Raw genomic sequence first — 18,281 nt, forward strand, 5'->3', positions numbered from 1 at the left:
CGAACCCAATCTATCAATCAATAGGTATTAAACAATTTTTTTTTTGTATTATCGTTTTAAAACCAACTAAGAAATATGAATAGCAAAAAGTTATTTTCCAAAATATTAAATAGCAAAACTAATGTTTTACTCTCATGTTACATGTAGTAAAGTAACATGCATTGCCTATGACGAGAAAAAAAATGGGACAACTGAGAAAATAACTTTTTATGGAACAATAATGTATGCTACTTCTTCTAAGCCAAAAAACAAACAACTTCCTGGATTTACTTTTTTTTTACCTTTTTTTTTTCAAAATTATGACCATTATAAAAAAAAAAGTTTTTGCAAAAAAAAAGAAGGGAATTCGAGTCCCTTTTTCGATAAAAAAAATTACAAGTATGATATTTTACTAACGTTTTGTAACAATCCAGTAACTAGGCATTATTATATTTCAATTAATACATGGAAACCTGAAAAATTATTTAATGGAATATTTTTTTACGAATTTTTAAAAATATGTTAGGTACATGAGAGTAACGCTGGGTCCGAAATGTTTTTCAATATTAAAGTTCAATGACCTCAACTCCAAAGCGTTTCGCCCAGGTACAACAGTGGGCTCAAGACGTCTTATTTTGGTCGATCATGATGAACTCACAGCATGAATAACTGTGAATTTTAATTGTTTAAAATAACTTGTTTAAAAGTGACGGATTGTTAGAAAATATTCTCTGTTTTGGACAATTTTTTTTGTTAATTTTGGACATTGTCAAAAAATTTGGAAAATCAAAGTCATAATACGGAATATTAATTTGAGGTTTTGAAAGTTCCCAGAGCAATATTGTACCCTTCCATTATTGCCACTAGATACATGTCCTCTATTACAATAGTAACCAGTTACATGTCTTCAAGCTACATTTTAATAAGTGACTTGTCACCTAGAAGATCTCTTAGCAAAATGTCCTTCAGCGACAAGGCAACAATCCCTCTAATTTCATGTGCCCAAGTGAGATTTTTCCTAGCAACATGTTCCTTAGCGATATGTTCCCTACAGAACAAAAAAGTTAATTATACAAAAGTGTGAAACAAAAGAGCTGCAAGGAAAATCATATTCTTGGAATTTGAACTCGGAATTTGAACGCGGAACTGTCACCTAGCACCCAATTAATGATGATACTTTCTATCTCTTAAATTCCCATAAAAAAAAAACATTCATATAAACTTCCAGATTAAGTCGTTCATTAAACCAGCTCAGAGCAATAATTATTGTTTTCCTCTCGCGCTCATGAGACAACAATTAATTATAAGGAACAAAAAAAAAAGTCTCACCACTATAACCTCTTTGTTCAAGTTCCATCCCAAACGCTGACTCCCCCAAATGAATCTTATCCGCCCCAGTTTCTTTTTGAAGCCCGATTATTGCTAAGAGATTGTTGTACATTTCCTCCCATTGTTGAAACCACCCACTTGGTACCACCTTTTTGCCTTCCGTATGCTATAGCCACCGCCGCCGATTGCCGAGGAACTCTGAGCAACTATAACGACGACTATGTGAGAAAATCCAGCGACTAATTAGTCGCGTCCACCCCGACGCAAACATCAACACTCATTTTAATTAGTTATACCACCCCAATATCAGGGGATAATAACCAGCTTTGCAAAGCCACAAAAAATAACAAAAACAAAAAAAAAATCCCCCAAACACAAAAAATAAGCTCCAGCTTCAAAAAACAAAAAGATGGAATATCTTCTTTTTTTGCCCACAAGTTTTATATCGTCCTCTCTTGGAGTTTCGATTAATTATAGGGTGGCGCGCAGAGTCGACTCCTATCCATGTGCAAGCGGGTGTGGGGAAAGGAGAGAACACATTTTTGGCATCTTTTCCCCAGAATATGGTTTGTTATTAATTTTCTTTTTTTGATGTTGCAATTTTTTTGCTTTTGTTTCAAATAATCTCCTCCAAAGAAATAAAAGAGAAAAAAACAAAAGGAATCTTCTGGCAGCTTCCTAAACTGCCCAGAGGTGATTTTGATGGCCTCGCCAGAAACCTTTGGCTGTTCAGTGCAGCGCTACCGCCATAATTGTCTTAAATTAACCAATCTCCCAGAACATATGGCCCAAACCGAACGCACAATTCCCCGTTTACTGTCGACTCTTGTCCGCCGTCACCGGCCGCATCCAGAGGGAGGGGGAGATATGGTTTCATTTTTTTGGTTGGATTCCGACGACGACGATTGCAAGCCAAAGGATAGAAGACTCCGTCAGCAATCTTGTTGTCTGTCCTAAGGCTGGAAATGCCAACAACGACGATGAGCGTTATGGATTTGTTAAATCGCTGCGGCGGCGATTTTAGGCCCCATACTGCTTATTAATTTTACCCCCGGTTTTTGGACGGACGACTCCGACTACGGAATGGAATGCAGATCACGCCCGCCTCGTGTGTCCGATTTTAATTAGTTTTCTGGAGCTGAACTCCGTTGCGCATCGAGTTAAAAAGGCTTGATCTGTGGCAGGACTTTCGGATCACCACTTTTTGACCAGGCTAAAACAAAAAACCGACCGAGACTCTTTCAGTGTACGCAAATCGATTAAAATTTAAAACGTACATAATACAAAACGAACACAGCCATTCGCCTTAAATTAGAGTAATTCTCATGGAACAAGGATATTTATGCGCTCTGCAGCAAATTCTGTACTGTTTAAATTACGTACCTTGCGTAGCGTCATCGTCGTCGGTCGTCTGTGCGGCATCAGAAGGAGCAGATTGTTGGGCCGATTGTTTTTGCAAGGAGCAAAACTCTTATAAACAATTATGTAGGAGCTCTCTTCTCGCGAGCGCGGCAGTGACTTTTTTGTGCGTTGCGACTTGCGAGTTATATGGTATCTTTTTCATGTATAGGATTCCTTCACGAGTATATCGGTGTACCCTTGTTGGCTGGAAAATTGATCAAAAATTCATAGCCTCCGGGCATAATTTTAATTTTTACTCTCTCGTTGTTGGATATTGGAGTTTGTGTGGAAAGAAAAACACAATATTAGTCAGAGTCAAAGTCAGAGAGTCTCTATAAAAAGAGGGCTATGGCGGTATATTCGCATGTGAGGGGCGTGGCTGCTATTATAATTAATAAGTATTTCGATTTGAAAAATGGAATTAAATTCAGAATTGCCATGTTTATGAAATAAACTAACTTTTAGTTGCAATTTTTCTAGATGATTTCATGTTTATTAAAATTTACTACCTGGGAAAAAATGTTTAAACCAATATAATATTGTTTATTATTTGACTCATGTCAAATGATATACTATAATACCATTCTAAATATGGAATAAAAGTTTTTAAATAAAGTCATAAAAATGATATCTTAAACGGTTCAAGTGTCACCAAAAAGCGAGGAGAGCTCTAAAACATTTCTCCATAACTCGTAATTGAACTTCTGCAGTATTGTCGGAGAAGATAATATTACAGTGGTTTACAGCCAAAATGGACACTCAATCCCACAATATTTTTCTTACGTACTTTGACCTCAGGGACTCAGAAATCACTTTAAAAAACTACGATGGATACGTTTTCGAAATAGAAAAATGGCTCAAAAAGACCAAAAACCAGTAGATTTTGAAAGTCCATATTTTTATCCAATTTTAGCCGTATTCAATTTTTGTGACCATTATGTTGAAAAGTAAAGTAGGTAGGTATCTTCTCATTTTCATTACATTTTCAATATCTATAAATGCTCAAAGGATAAAAATAGACTATTTAATTTATTAACAATATCAAAAATGTCGTTTTTTCTCTTTTTTGAATAGTTTTTCTTAAGATTTTTACAGTATTGCTATTTTAAAGTTTTTTAAAAGGATACATATCGCTAATAAATATAATTATTTACAAAAAATTGCTTAATACAAATTTTCAAATTCAGCTTGCTTTTCAAGTTATGGACAAAAACTCTAAAAGTAACAAAAAGAACCGAAAATATTGATCGTTACATATCGTCGGTGAAACCAGAAAAGTGTGTAACTCCATTTTAGCAAATTTTATAGGAGAGCAAAAAAACAAAATCGTTTTGAAGGCATTTGTATGAGTTTTCATTTTCTAATTTGCTAATAAAATAAAAACTATGAACTTTAAGGGGATTCTGAATTTAAGGAACGGTATATATTAGGTTTCTCTAACAGATGGCATTCAAATCAAATTTTCAAAAAATTTGGAGTTACACACTTTTCTGGTTTCACCGACGATATGTCATATCTTTATAACCTATCCATGGATCTTGACGAAAATTATCTTGTTATCTTTACCAGAAAGTGTACTACACACACAAAACTATGAGGACTCGAAAGATTTTGATTTTTTCTTTCAGTAAGAATTTTTTTTTTGTAAAAATTTCATGTATAACCCGAACTCTTAGTATGCTGGGATAAACAACGACAAAAAACTTTGAAAAATCATATCTCCAAAACCTATCAATAAACATTTTTTTTAGATAAGATTTTCTAGTTCTCTTGGCTCAAATCTATACGAAAATATAACGGCACTTGGTGTCCAAAAATTTTTTATTTTCCTCAGGAATCTATTAAATTGTCAATAATGTAAAACATGGTTCATCGAATTTTATATTTTGACGGTTTCTAGAAGAAATTTAAAAAAAAATTATTTACTACTCTTGGCCCATATTATTATAACAAAAGAAACCAACTAAATTAAAACTACCAAAATTTCCAAAATTTATGTGAAGGTAACTTTTTTCATACATTCTCGTCAAAACTATTTTGTTCTTCCTTAAAAATAAAAAAAACCTGCTTGCAGTCATTTTATTGACAAACAAGCTTTAAATTTACAGAAAATAATAAAGAAAGAAAAAAAAAAATCCGATTTTTTTTTATATAATTATTGCATGTTTACTATATAAAATTTTAAAGTCAAACAAAAAACTTTTGCAAAAGTAAATTCAAAGTTGTTGTGGAAACTTTTTACTCGTACCCTGTTTAATCTTAGCGTTTAAATAATTCTAGCGCATAATTACAGAACGCTTACTGCGTTCTGTATTGCATATTAAATAAGTTTTTCTTCATATACAAACACACACACACACTTTTATGTAAAAGTATATTTCCTTTTCCTTTTTGCCCATTCGTCTGTTGTTTTTGTTGTTATTATACTGCTTCGTCGTCATCGTTATCGTTGTCGCCTTCTTTTTATAAGCTGCTACTGTCTAAAGGAAATTCAATTCAAAACTTTCACATACAAGCAATTATTTAGTAATTAGTGTTCTGTTCACAGTTTACAAACACCACCATATTCTCCCATCCCTTACCCCAGTTGAATAGCAGCGAGTGTTTAAATTCGACGATAGGAATTAAGAACTATACTCGAGTCGTATATAACCCAGATCGAGAATCTTCTTCTCAATGCGAGCCGAGTATACAATATCCCAGAGAGAAAGTTGCTTCCTGTTTTCAAAAGGACTTTTCTTTCTTTCCTTTTTTTTTTATTTTTTGAGTCCAAAGTGTAAACAAGTTATTTGCAATTAACTCGAAGATAGAGTTGCTTCTTGTTTTTCAATTTCACTTATTAAAATTGCATATTCATTACAATTCATTTTCATTTCATCTTTTGCATCGGGCGACGAAGACCGACCGACGGCAAAAGAACAACTTTTATAATCGAATAATGCTCATGAAGTTTCTTGTTTTTGATAAGTCCTCTACAAAGTCCTTCTCCTTGTTTTGTGTGTTTCAGACCAGAAAACATTTTATAAATAAAATCAATGATAAACACTGATAAAATGGCTATAAAGGAGAGCTCTAGAATATTATGATGTGTACTTATAAATTTTTGGTTAAGTATTGGTGTTTTCAGGGTTTTAACTTCAAAAGGATTACCGAGTTTGAGAAAATATGGCCAAGAAGATTATATATAGTAAGTTTGTTATTTTCAAAATATTGCCCACAGAGAATTTGAGGGAGGGAGTAGATGGAATTAAAATTTTAAGCTGCTTTATAAAAACCGAATAAAGATTTTGAGATAAGAGATTTTGGCTTTATATATACTTGCTAGGTATTCTGCTAGAATTTCATTAACGGAATATATAAAATCTTGATAATACAAGATTATTTGAAATGTTTTAAGTTTTGAAGCAATTACTGATTTAACAAACGAGATCACCTAGTAATTTTATGTGAGTACTGTGAATTCACAAATCCACTCTAGAAATTTTCAGCAATATTATGGATTTTGGGAGAATGTCTTAAAGCCGAATTAGGTTAAAATATTTCAATTTGAAGAGTCTTCTTGAAAAATTATTTTAGAAATATTTTTGAAGGAGGGACGTTAATTTTGAAATTGTGCAAATGGCAAGATGAATTTAAGAAAACAGTTTTTCAAAATAGTTAGAATTTTTTTTTTTGAAAATTATTTTTTATGCATATGTACATATATACATAATTTGTTGAAAAAAAGGTATACGGACACAATAGTTTATAAATAAATTAATAAAATATTTGATATAGTGGAGTAGGGGAGAGTGGGGCTAAATGTAACAGGGGTAAGAATTAACAGCTAAAAAAAGCGATGTTCCTTTCAATATTAAGAAACGCGTAAAGGAGAAAAATGCTCAATTTTTGAATATCTACCGGCACATTTTCTTCAGATGAAGATTAGACGACAGGGTGAGAAGTTACACTAGTGGTGCCCAAAAAATGCATGTTTGTAACTTTTTTTTTTAATTTTATTTTTGGTCTACCTCTTTACCCGAAAAAGATAGAGTGCTAAGTGTTTTTTTGTTATATGCAACCGTGTTTTGGCTCAAATTGCGTGTATGTGTTATGTCTATATCAGTTTCGCTTTTTTTTTAAATTGATTTTATGTGCCAAATTTCATGCTGGGGCTAGTTGTAACATTTTTCCGGGGCAAGTTGTACCATGTAAAAACCTACCTATACTGAAAAACTGTTTACCTAATATAATTAACAACCCTGAATATGAATGCTTGTAATTGAATTTGTATTTATTTTGAAATTGGAAACACATTTTTGAACCACCATTTGAATTCATAAAGCTTATAAAACAATTTATGAATTCGAATAACTTTTATTTAAGACTACTGTCAAATTTTCTCTGGAAATCTTGGATTTGCTCCACTTTTTACAAATTTGCACCAAAATTTCATGACTAAGATTTGTTTTTATTGTTATTAATTAAAAACAAATAAATATAAACAAATAAAGGTATTTTTCTCTTATTTTTAGTTCTTGGTACAACCTACCCCGGTATGTGTTACACTTTGCCCCGTATGTGGGGTAAGTTGAAACAACACGATTTTTTTTTTGGAAGCTATATTTTTCAACATTACCGTTATGTTTTGCTAAATTTTTATGATGGATCTTGGAGCTAAAACATGGGTCTTTAATTTAAAAAAGGTCTGGTTGACCCACTTTCAAATTTGTAGGAGAACCATCGATTTTAGAAAAAAGTGTTACATTTGGCCCCACTCTCCCCTAACTAAAGCAAATTATTAGGGAACCCGGTCGAACAAAAAATTAAAAAATTAAAAATTACTCCAATTTCATTGGATTTTCGATAAAAACTGAATGTTTGCATAGAAATAACTGATTTAATCAAAGACTTTGGCAAATAAGAATATTAAACTTTTGCTATTTTACTTTCAACAATAAGGGCTATTGAATGAAGAAAAAAATTACTTTATATTTAAATGTTGAACTTAAAAAAAATTTGTTATTTTTTAATTTCAAAACTTCTATTAAAAAAGTTTTTCGAAAATGAAATACTTTTTAATTTTTTTTATAAATTGTAATACATATTGACATTTTTTTTTATAATTTCAAATAATAATAAATGTGGCCTAAAAAATTTGAAAAATAAATGCATTTTATGTTAGAAAAAAGTTTTAAAAGACCATGTTAAGATTTTTTCAATAATTTTTTTTTCAAAAGTCTGAGTTTAATTACAATTTTTTCAAAAAGCCTTTACTGAATTTACTTAATTTTAATTTTACAAATATGAATAAGCTTCTATATTATTAATTAATTTATTTATTTAATTCGTTAAATACTAACGTTACATTACATCTTAATATTAAATTTATATAAATTTAAATTTTTTACTTGCGATATAGGTACCTACTATAGGGCAAGTTTAGGATTCGTAAAAAAAATCGAACTCGAGATAACAATTTTACATGACATTACGATGATGGAGAATGCCAAAAAAGTGGGTCCGGCAATTCTGTCTGTCTGTCTGTCTGTCTGTGTGTCTGTCTCTATCTGGAGCTGCAGCCTAAACGAGTGAAGTGATTTTCTTCAAACTTGGTAGTTAGCAGTTTTTGGTGATTCCCTAGAGGGGAAATTGAAATTTTTTTTTTATGACCAAAACTAACGGTACCTGCCATATAACGGAAATAGAAAAGGTAATTTTTTTCAAAAACGGCCCTAACGATTTTGATTAAAATTTTTGTGTGGAGTACTACACATAAGGGCCAACTTTTTAAATAAAAAAAATATTTTTTGTACCGTTATTAACGGTACCTGTCATAGAACGGTTTTTTTCGTTTCTGAATATCTCGTACAAAACTAACCCGATTTAAATGAATATTTTTATACAAAAGTGTGTAAGTAAAGATAATATTAAAATTTTAGAAAATTTAAAAAAACGCATTTTTGGTTTTTTAAAAAATATTTCAAAATTTTTTTTTGAAAAATCAATTCTTTGAAAACGGATCAATGAAAAATTTTGAAATTTAGTTTTTATGTGTAAATTAATTATTTCTTCAAAATGGCATACCAACTTTTTTTTTGAAAAATGTTAAAAAAATTTTATATATAAAAAATTATTTTTTTAAAAAACGGCTCCTACAATTTTCAAAATTTTTTTTCTAAAAATACCTTTTTATACGAGAAATAAAATGGCATATTTGTTTTTTTTTTTTAAGATATTTTAAAACAGAGTTTTATTAATTATAAAAACAGATTTAATTTTTTTATACTACTTATAAATTTCTTCAAAATATCAAATTTTAAATTTCTTGAATAAAAAGCTTTAACATTATAGTTACTTTAAGCATAAGAGCAAGTACGTGCGACCCCAGTCGTGCAATTTATTATTTTAGTTTTGAAATTGAAATTTTAGCAAAATTTTTGGAAAATTTTTTTTTGTTCACAAAAATCTTCAATTAAATTAAAAAAATGAAAACGGCAACAGCGGCAAATTTTAATCTATAGACTTTAAAGTATTTTTAATTACCGACGTTTGAAAAAAAAGATCATCAAAATCAGAGCTGTTCGGCCGGGTTCCCTAATATTGTCATTTGTTGAGCTTTAGTTACTCTACTAATATCGATAAATTACAGGTAGTTTTAAAGTAGTGTTTTAGATTAAAAATTAAAAATTCAGCAAAACTGTAAACGTTGATAGAAAATTTTCAAAATTTGTAAATAAGCACTAAAAAGATTGCAAGAATTTTTTTTTTTTTAATTTTTAGAAAAATGTTAAGCTATAAAAAAATAACCATCAACCATTATCATGAAAACAACGAAACTATCGGTAAACATTGTTTAAAAAAATTTAAAAATAATTTTTTCGTTCACTATTTTCTTCACTGTTAGTTAAAATTTGTAACATTATATTTTACCGAAACCAAAAAAAAAAGTGATTTCAGAACATACTTCATCTTCATTTGGAGAAAGTAAACTTTTGTTTCTTCAACTTCGAAACAATTTTGAAGAAAAGTAGGTATTGATTAATGATAAAAGTTAAATTGCTCCTTTTGTCATAAAAAAGGCTTTTTCCTCGAAAACCTCAAACCATCAAGGACATATTATGGTAAATATGTATTATAAAAAAAAAATTATTGATGTAGGGTATGAACTTTCAAGGATTTCTCCCATCACAAGCTCTGCGTGATGCCCAATATTTTGCCATGCAAAATAAATTCTAACAATGTTAATCATCATCATTCATTCATACACATATACCAAACCTACCTCTATACTTACCATTAAGTCACATAACTATTACCTATACTCTTACACAAGACAAAGTTTGTTATAGGGTTGTGACTTTGGCATAAAATGCTTTTTGCAAAGGATTTTATCAGTTAATCGATATAAACGCCCTCGCCTTGTCTAGGTTTGGCCCAAATAATAATATAATATCGCGTGTATGTTAGCTTAACTCAGCACGACGACGACTAACCGACATGAATATTTAAAACAAGCTAAATGAATCCTTTTTTTTTCTTGTTCTTGTTGCCTCACCTTTTTAACAACACAACCGGTCTTTGACATTCTACAACACACTATTACAATCCTTTGGAAAAAAGTATTGAAATAACAAATCACCCGTTAAGGAAGGTTCTGTCTGGTAACTACACCTACATAACAACTTGTGTTATAGAATGAGAATAACCTAGCTTATTTTTGTATTCGATGTGTGTGTCTGTATGGCGAGATATTTAGTGCTATAATTAGCGCAGATGTCATTGTTCCCGTTCGTTGTCCTTTTATTCACAATACACACATCGGTTCATCATCATCATCATTGCATCTAGCACCACCAATCCCATTGTTTCGAGTCATCTCGCATATCCTTTCGAAAGGATATAGATGGATCTTCTATGAGTTATGAATATTGCAATCCTCTCGGTCTATAATAGCCTAGCATCAGTTTCATTCCGAACGAGTTCAACCCAGCAGAAGCAATATAATGGCCTGTCATCAGATGGAAATCAATGTGCACAACATCCAGCGAGGTGTTACTTTTAGTGTGTTTTGTTAAATCCTCGTGCATTGCACACACGCATGAAGAACCAAAGCTGTTGAGCCTTTTGCCAGGACTATATTTTGTATATATAAACTCTCTCTCTCTGAGCTGGAGCTATTTATCATGCCTCCACGCCTCGCACTCATTTCAATGAGACAGATGACAGCTGTGAAAATATCCATACACGACCGTTATTCTAATTTTCAGACGCATAACGCCTGGGGATTTTCAAACTCTATAGCATCACACTCATACACACACGAGAAACACACGAGAATTTCTGTCAGGACATGTGGATCATATTTTTTTTTTCTTCTATTTTTACTGATTTATCCCGTTGAAATTCTGTCGCGTGCTAAAGATTTATAACACTTTATCGAGGGATGGGAAGCCTATATACGGTAGAATCACTGAACTCTGTAACTGGCACAGAGATACTCCTTTAGCAGGATTACTTTTTACTCCACATTGTTCTGACTGACGGTTGAAAGTTGGTTTTGTACAAAATGTAGGTAGTTACTCTATTTTTCCCAGCTTAACTGAACCAAGTGAATTTTTGTCTCTCTCTTTCTCTCGTTTCCCTTTATATTGATGATAAATGATGTGGCAGTGATGCATTCCTGTCCATTAAAGAATAAAGTTGGACAACAACATTCCATATATCACCCCAGGATCCGCTCTGTGAAACATCCTAGAGGTTTGTGTTTATCTAATCCAATAGGCAGCAAAAACCTAGACTCCTCTGACCGCTAACAGAGTGTTGTAGCTTGCAATGAATACAAATGCTGTGCTGCACCTGAGTGTGGTTTTTGTTTAGATTTGTGCAATCTTAGAACTCGTCTCTTTTACTGGCACTGAGCCTGCATGGTTGTAAGGTAGAATGTTATTTTATTGGGTTTTGTTCTGCTGCCATTTGCATTCTGTTTTTCGATTTCAGGATGAAAACCACAAGGATATACTTTTCTTGGCTTAAAGTTAAAGACAAAAAAAAAAATGTTTACCTTAAATTGTGTATTTTTTGTGGAATCGTTCATGTTCCATTTATTTGTGGTTGTGGGTTATGCCCACATAATTGTCTTAAAGTTTTTTTTTTTCTTCTTTTTCTATTTCATAGTAACTAATGATTTTTGTAAATTTAAAGCTTATTGAAACATGCAAAATATTAAACGAAAGGGGTTAAAGTGTTTTCATTATTTAATTAAATTAAAGATTTTTTCTGGTACTGGGTTCCTTTTAGTATTGATTTTGATTGAATCTGTAATGTGTATTTGAAAGAAACTTATCTACACATATTTTATTATAGTACTTGAAAATTTGTTGTACGAGAATAGTTGCAAATTCGCAAAACTTTTTAGATATTTTACAATTTGAAAATGAATCAAGTTCGCATCTCAGCTCTTTCGTTTTATAGAATCTAATTTGGACTTGCGTTTTATACGAACTATATTTCATTTAATTGATGATAATTTCTTATGAATTGCTTATTGAAGACTTAGCCAAGTAGGGTAAAGCAACACTATTGCTCAAAACGGAAATTTATAGTGCTGGATGTGTGTAAGTACATTATTTCTAAATATGATCAAATTTCGGCCAAACTGGAGTCCAGTAAGTTTAAGTGATTCAGTACGAGTTGTGAACCAAATTTTGAAGCTGATAAATCTTATAAGTTTTCCGTAAAGTAGTTTTAATTGGAGGCTCCCAATTTGAATGTAAAAAGAAGAAAGTTGTGAATTATTTCAATTACTTTTATTTATTATTATTTCAATGGAAGTTATATCCTAGTCACCCTAATTAAGTATAAGAGTCCTAAACCTTCAAAATACCTTAAACCTTCAAAATCTTTCCTTCCAGTGTACAGAGTATAAGCTTGTTTTAGAAGTACCTTTTACGGGTATCTCAAGCTTGAAATTAATAAAGCTATATATTTTTACAAGAGTGGTTCACTTTCTTAGTCTCTTTTTCCAACTATTAAAAATGATTGTTCTTCGTGAATTTGTGGTACTACAAATGAATTTGTGTATTTCCTTATGTTTTATTACTGAATTAAATCGACAAATTTTATTTGTTCTTAAACACAAATCTGTCTAATACGTTCAACAGCTAACGCCTACCAACAATAATTATTCTCATATCTCGTGTGTTTTGGTAAAAAAAACTAACAAATTTCATTTAAGGATTCTCCTTCGCCTTCCTAATTTATGAATTCTAATCCATAATAGTCGTATCTTAAATAATCTAAAAGCCTTTTGGCTATTTCATAAACTTCTGTGTGTGTGAAAACACATCACATATCTATACAACAGCCACATTCCTTTACCTTTTTTTTTATAAATAATTTTTGTTTTTTTTTTTTTTTCTTATAATGCCTCCTGTTTGGGAATATACGGTGGCACAACTTATATACCCTACCGCAACTCTATCATTAATCAATGTAATCCGTTTACAAGCCTACGGGCGGGCGAGCACCGAGCAAGCGACCAAGGCGAACAACAAACGTGTGACTTACGAGGGAGAACCTATTTTGTGAAATTAATAGATCCATTAGGATCCTTTTGCGTGTGGTTACCCACAATGACAGATCACTCATCACACGTTGACCCCACCCTCATAGAGATACCTATGTGGCATTGAAATGGTAGTGTATATGAATAATAGTCAAAAAACTCGTATACAAGTCGTTGCCATCATGTGGGATAAATATTTTGCACAGAAATTAGCCCCTAACCTATAAGAATTAATAAAATTCCATTCCTTAATTTGCCATAACTGTGTGTAGCCATATGATGTTAACTCTGTTAAAGAGCCGCTCGTGCCTATGCTAATTAAACCATCGCTACCTGCTTATTGTGCCGTAAATTGTGTGTGTACATCTGGAATAGAAGTCCCCATCTCCATCGCCAGAGTCAATATTACCTATCCTCCTTCTTTCTCTATGGGCCAAGCAACAGCATCGCGTTGAGGTTCCCCATGGGTGATGCTAAGACTAAGTTCTAGCAGCAGCACAAGCTCTTAACTTGTTTTCCAGATTCACATTACGTTGCACACAAGTGGTTAATTGCAGCGCAGTGGTAAGCGGCAGCAGCGGTAATGCCGCCGCATCATTACAAGACGCTCAACTGGAAAATTACATCTGGAGCAGTGGCGCGTCCGTCGTCGTCATCGTCATCATGTCGATTTGGTTCATATACACGGAAGTGAATGCAAAACTTCCTAATTAACGTCCATAATGTTGTTGAAGTTGCTAGTTGGTTGGTATGTCTGCAATTGCATTGTGTTAAATGATATTCCAGGGTTGTTGTACTAATTTTTTTTTTTTTTAGTTTTTTCTTATAAGAAAAATTCTTTGTTCTATTTTGTATGAATTTTTGCTAAGCTTGCGAATTTATGAACCATTCAAGTTTTTTAACTCATAAAATTCAGGTTAAATCCATAAAAATGTCAAAAACTTCAAACTGTTTGACACCTGTCAGACAGTAAAATTCATTTAAAAAAGCTTTAAACATGAATTTGACATTTAAAAGGCACCAAAAGCTTCTTGTTCAGAATTCCCTTTTGAGTAAAATTCACTTTTAATTAAAAAGTTTTCTTTTTTAAAAGCACTTTTTTCATATAACAACCCTGACTCTTCACTGATTATGATGAGAAAACGTAGGGCACCTTACCTACCTACCTACCATATTATAGCCTGATGATGGTGATGTTTATAGTGTTCTTTGATTATCAGTTAATTGCAGCACTAGCTGAACGTTTGTTTCGATTCATAAAGTGTGACGACACATTCATACCGCTCTGCTCGCTGCGCACTTGAAGATGGGGCTATTAGAATGAGAACGACCATACACAACGTATAAGCAACGTAGCGCGGCATAACGCCGCACATATCTCATACACCATCATCCACATCTTCCACACGGAAATCAGTCACACGTGCTCTTCCAAGTGAGGACTGGAGAGATTGGAGAATGGGAAAAGGCATATGGATAAAGAACGTAAACAGACGCACACAGGTGGTGAGCCCTTAATGACCTCGTGCATCAGTGATTTGTATCTAATGAACTCCTGAGCCTAGGAAGAGAAATGTATGTACTTGTACTTCTTATAATTGCAACTCTCCTTCACTCTTTCTCACCCTTTTTGAAGGGAGAGAAAGGGAAGGTATTTCTGCCTACATGAAGTTGTGTTTAAAAAAATAGGCATACACATGCTACTTGGTATAGCTGAAGAAGTCCTTAAAGGCTATTCACTTGCAATCTAGGTGAAGAGTCTTTTCATGATGTTTGGTTTTTCTTCCGTTTTGTTTGCAACAATGGTCATAGTATATGTAGGAATTGGCTTAGGCTCCATGGGTGAAAGCCTCCAAAAGGGCTTGTATACTTCTTGTCAGGAGTTTAAAGTAAAGTAATACGGGATTTGAGTTTAAAGGTGGCGATAAATGGTGTAAAACAAGAAAAAGATTTTATAACGCACAAATGCGTTAATGAGACTATTACTACGACTTTAAGTTACTTCACACCACTTTACACGTTTTGGATTCTTAACTTTTCAAACAGGTTTTCAAGCTGTTTACATGGAATGGTTGATTATTAAAAAAATGTATACGCAACTGAGGAACATAATATTTGGCTGAAGAGCTAATAAATGCCTTTTCCAAAAAAAAACAAACAAATCTAAGCAAAGCTTGTTAAGGTGTTTTTCCGACCATATCATTTTTGATTGATAACTGATCCATGTACTAATATACTTAGGGCAGTATATTTCACAAAAAAAGCAATGCAAAGTTAAAGAGAAAAATATTTTGTTCTAGGAAATTGCAAACTCAAATTTTATAGTTTCTTCGTATCTTAAATTCAGAACCGTAAATTTCCATCGAAAAAAAAAATCTAGTAAAACATTACTTTAGCCCAAGGACTCTAGCTAGAAAATTACATCCCCTTTTATCCTACCAAAGTGCAAACAGTGATTTAGAAAACGGATTTATTATTTCAAAATTCTCAAAATTTGATTAACCTAATCGGATGAAGTTCTTACAGGAAATGATGATGATTTTTGCGAATTTCCTTCCTCCAAACAAAATAATTGATCAGAATTATTCGATTTTACTTTAAGCCAAGTACAACCTCGTTCGTATACCCATCAAAGTATTGAATTTCATTTTAATGTTCAACGTTCGAGGTTATTCCGATGAAGGACCTAGAGCTCAAAAGACTATGAAGGTGCTGCATTTAACTGGCAATTTATATAGGGGATAGAGTATTTTAGAAAGCAAATTCTGAGAGGATATCGACCATCATCATTTTCCTCTTTATACTCACCCAGAAGAACCCATCACAGAGAGGAGAAGGCAAATCCACTATATAGTCTATTCGAACAACACTTCATTTCGGATGACGTTGACCGATAATTTTCAATTTGTTATTCGATATCTTTAAAACCCGCCTAGCCAGCCAGCCAGAGTGCACAACTGTGCACAATGCTTCGCATAAATTCATAGAAAACGTTTTTCCTAATTAATCCGATTTTGATGAAGTTTCTAAAAACCCAGAGAGAGAGAGAGTGAGAGAAAATTCACTATAAAACATTACCACTCTGTTTTTGTATACCCTAAAAACTTTATGTGTGTTGGTTTATACTGGTTGCACAAATAAATTTTATGTATATTTTCGGGTGCAAAATAGATTCCATTTTTAGGTTATAAAGGTCTTTGGTAAAAAGTCAATAAATGCAAATGAGGTTATTTGTTATATTTAATCCGGAAAGGGAATGCTTCTGAAAGAGTGTTGAATGGGATTAAGATTAGAAAATTTGAGCTTCCAGAATGAGGTTGTTGCTCATGTTTTGAAGAGGATTTTAGTTTTTTTTTTTGAGAATTTTATCGATGGAACTGGGATTGTACACACTTTATAATCTAGTACAAGTTTTTGAAACAGTTTCTCCAGGACTTTTTTGTATCGACAAAATGTTTATATCAAGTTCGAAATGTTACCTGTTCCATTTTTAATTTGCACTTATCTGACTTTTTCTTAAGTTGGTTGATGTAATGGTTATGGTCAATAGCTGATAACCGATGGTTGACGATGGTTAATGACAGCTTATAACGGAGGTTGCTGATAGTTATAGTGATGGCTGGTGATGGTTGGTGATGGTTGGTGATGGTTGGTGATGGTTTGTGATGGTTGGTGATGGTTGGTGATGGTTGGTGATGGTTGGTGATGGTTGGTGATGGTTGGTGATGGTTGGTGATGGTTGGTGATGGTTGGTGATGGTTGGTGATGGTTGGTGATGGTTGGTGATGGTTGGTGATGGTTGGTGATGGTTGGTGATGTGATGGTTGGTGATGGTTGGTGATGTGATGGTTGGTGATGGTTGGTGATGGTTGATGAAAGTTTTTGGTTGATATTTGATGACTGATTGTTGATGATTGATGTTTGATGATTGGTGGTAAATGCTTGATTATTATTGATGGGGACAGTTGATGGTGATTGAAAAGAAATAAATCGACTGTAAAATACCTGTGAACTGGATTGTAATTTTATTGATGAGTAATGAAATAGGGAGTTGTATTAATGGTAATGAAGCTGTACGCTACATTAAAGGTTTTTTGGCGCAGTTAAAATGCCCATTGTAATAGAAATGGAAACCCTTCACTTTTTCTAACAAAAATATTTCATTAAATGTTTAATTTAAAAAGAAATTACTGTACAATTATTTCCGTCCTTTTTTATCTCTGTCAAACTAACTCAGACTATTACTACCATTTAATGACAATATACAGACATTTGACTAAAAAAGTAAAAAAATAAACTTTCCACCCCAAAACGGAAGTAATTACTATTCCTAAACTTCTCCTATTAACTATCTCATCAAGCTCACGTAACAACTGTAGACCGTTCGCTGCTCCATCATAAGATTTATTCATTTTTTCGTCTAAAGCGAGTTGCCTTGCAAACGTGCCAGCACACAATGAATTGACCAACAGCAGCAAGAAGTACTCTACTCGTAACTAGAACCACCCTCTACTCTATTTGGAAGCCAGCTTTATCTTCTTAATGGGAAGTGCGCTAGCCCTTCTTTTAGATTATATATACATCCAAAGCCACCATCAGCTTGGCAATGGGCTTGGTGGACAGACAGTCGTAGTATGTAGGTATAGTTGTACCGTATCTATTTCACGTGCGGTCAGCGTTCCATTCATTTGATAAAGAATTCAGAAGTGAATTCATTTAAAATCCTTCCTTTGGTATAGTTACCCCTATAGCTGCATCGTCTCGTTTCTATTGTGAAAGTTCTTTAACACCCCCTCAAACCGCAAGGAAATGGAAAATTTCCTCCTGCGGGTAAACGATGCGAAAAGATTTTGAATATTCAACTACAATATTCTGCAACTTTGGGTGCACTCGTTCCAAAGGAGGTAAAAAGAGAGTAGTTTCATTTACAGTCAACCCAGCAGACACTGTGAGACCGACTGGGTTCCCACTGTTCCCAGTCAGAAGTATAAATTAATTAAATTTTAATGAAACACACTACAAAAAC

Source organism: Episyrphus balteatus, chromosome 2, assembly GCF_945859705.1.
Source record: "Episyrphus balteatus chromosome 2, idEpiBalt1.1, whole genome shotgun sequence".
NCBI lineage: Eukaryota > Metazoa > Arthropoda > Insecta > Diptera > Syrphidae > Episyrphus > Episyrphus balteatus.